We start from the raw sequence: 3,101 nt of genomic DNA, 5'->3' as shown, positions 1-3,101 counted from the left end.
GTTGAATAACTCGGTGAAAAAAATCGTACAACGCTCAACAAAAAAACAAATTAAAGGTAAAGATTCACTCTTTCGAAAGCTGTAAACTGCATTTGCATGCGATTTTTAATTCGCGCCATGGAACTTGTCAAAATTTGTAAAAAATTTTGAGATTCGTCGGGTCTTCTTTTCTATCCGTGTAATTCCATGAAAGATCAGTAGGACCATTTTCTAAAGTATCGATTTGTAAAGTAGAGACTTTAAACTGTAAAATGCTTTTTTGAACATCTCGATACGATCATTTTTGACGAAGTTACACTCTCTTGAATTTTGTCTATTTTTGGAGGGTAGAGCAAGTGATGCTTTAATTTTGTTGAGAAGTGGATTTTAATATTTTCTTTTCAAATTAATATTGCGAAAAAAGCAACTTGATATTATCAAATATTACATAAAAAAGTGCCAAACATGTATTACGAATTCCATCAATCCAATTTCAATAACTCATATTCACGTGTTGCCAAAAAATTATGTAATATGTGCAAATTACATAATTATATATATGCAAAATTATATATGTAATATGTGTTATATTAAATATGTATTATGTAATATGTTCAAATTACATAATTACATATATACAAAATTAAATTACAAGAGAATATCCATGTATTTATCTACAAACAAAAGATATACGTTAAATAATCTAAGATAATAAGCGACTGTAATCTAAAAAGTTTTTAATTTATTGTTTTAACGCACTAATTCCTAATCAGTTTAATAATATTTAAGTATAATAGGACGGAGACAATATTTCAACGAGAACAAAACTCGGTCTTTATAATTTTTCATAAATCAATCATTATATTAAATTTAAATAATATACTTATAAATTAAACTTATTTAACTATTGTGTCTATCATTACAACTATTTAACATAGATAATAACATAAGTAAATTATAATATGTATATATCGTTAGAAAAAATATGTAATAATATGTATTATAACTTTTTATACAGATAATGACAGACAAATTATAATAAATTATTAGAAAAATAATATTTAATAGAAAAATCCGAGAAAATAAATGTAATAAAGATTTTAATATTTTAATATATTATTTAAAGAACTCCGCACACACTTTATAGAAAATTGTTTCTCGTTAGAATTTGTCCATACCTTGTAATTTTGTAATTTATAGGACGCTGATTAAAAATGTCAATACTGTAGAAATTATAATTTAGTTAGAGGACGTTAAAAATTGATAATTTTTCAATAATAATAAATTTAAAATAAAAGGAATTTGAAAATACATAAGTAAGTAAGACAGATGGGAATCAGCGTTATTGGTACGCACTAATTGATTTATATGAAATTTGCTTTATTCTAAAGTCAGACGTTTCGATTATATTTCTTAGCCACTTTCAGTGATGAATTAAAAAAAAATTACATTAAACTCTCACTCTTAGTTTCCTAAAGCTTGTGTTCTTCCACGTCTAATGAGTAAGGAAGCAATTTTAGATATCTTCAATAGCTGTCCGTACAATTGAAGGGCTGCATGGTCTAATTGTATGTTCTCAAATTAAAATCGGTGTAAAAAAAAAAAATTTTGATCTAAAAGAATTATACTAAAGTTTACTCACCTCAAACATAATAAAACACACTTCGAGTCTTGGCAACGATACAATTAATAAATAAACGAAAATGTATAAAACTTGGTCACAATTTAAAATAAAAGAAAAGATAAAACTATCGTAGCATCTGTACTCGTCAAAGTCCGAGCGAGTAATGCCCTATTATATATCATTTTTTATCACCAGTGTCTGTAGGATAAAAATTATTTTCGTCTCTTTATATCTTTATAAACAATAGCTTGTAATCATGGTCACAGAGTATAAGCGCAATTTAAGTATTCGGTGTCTGTTTGCAAGTTAATATTGCTTTTTGGCGTTTAATGTTGATCATTTCTGATATTAATCGTTTATTAAAATTTCTCTCTACATCCAGAATTTCCACATCCTCCCAGTTAAAATCATGATTGTGAATACATTTATATTCTGTTACAACCGAGTGGGAGTTAGTATTTCTATTGATATCCTTTTTGTGTTCAGCAATTCTAGTCTTTAAAAATCTCTTTGTCTGACCTACGTAGCATGTATCGCAGTTTTTACATGAAATTTTATAAACTACATTCTTCTTTAGATAATGTGGTAATTGATCTTTATGTACCTTGATAATGCTTTGTAGTTTATTAATGTTATGAAAACATAATTTCGCGTCGTTGTCTTTAACAATGTTTTAAAATTTTTCAGAAATATTTTTTACATAGGGTATGTGAATATATAAGGTATGTGAATAGAGTATGGGTGGGTGAACCATTTAATTTTTTCTTTCTCATTAGCTATAATAGTGCTATTCTGGTTAATTACTTTTTTATTTAATAACGTCCTAATTCTCGATGCAATTGTTTCAAAAATAAATTTAAGAGGATAATTATTCTCCAATAATATGTTCATTATGTATTCCAAGTTTTTTTGGTAAAATTCTGGATGTGAAAGAGTAAATGCTCTGTCTAAACACTCTAAACCTATAATCTGTCTTAAATGTCTTAAACCTATAATCGTGCCTTTTTTTTGAGAGAGCGGGTGCTGTGATTGAAAGTTTAGATATCTTCTCGAGAATGTTGGTTTGTGGTACCAATCAAATTTAATTCTATGTTATCATTAATTAAAGTATCTAAAAAAAAATGAATTGCCTCCAATTTCCATTGGTAAGTTTCAATCTCGGATGCATCGAATTAAATTTCTCGAGGACATTATCTATGGCTGAGTGAGGAATCGCCGTTACAATGTTATCTACATATCAAAAGTAAAATGGTATATAAAAGTCGAATTTCTTCAGCACTTCCTCCTCAATGTCTCTCATAACTAAGTCCGCAGCTGCTGGTGATACATGGCAGCCCATGGGTATCCCAAAACTTTGCTTGTAAAGAATGACCCCAAAAATGCCCTGTATTCTCGCCCTCGATTCTGAACTTTATTTTGGTGAAAAATAATAGTAAACCATGAGACACTAATTCTCTGAAACTTTCAAATGGAGCATACTCTTTGTTGGCAAATTATG

The sequence above is a fragment of the Wasmannia auropunctata genome, unplaced genomic scaffold, assembly GCF_000956235.1.
Source record: "Wasmannia auropunctata unplaced genomic scaffold, wasmannia.A_1.0 LD335841.1, whole genome shotgun sequence".
Lineage (NCBI taxonomy): Eukaryota > Metazoa > Arthropoda > Insecta > Hymenoptera > Formicidae > Wasmannia > Wasmannia auropunctata.
The sequence above is the reverse complement of the archived record's forward strand: the minus strand, read 5'-3'. Positions refer to the sequence as shown.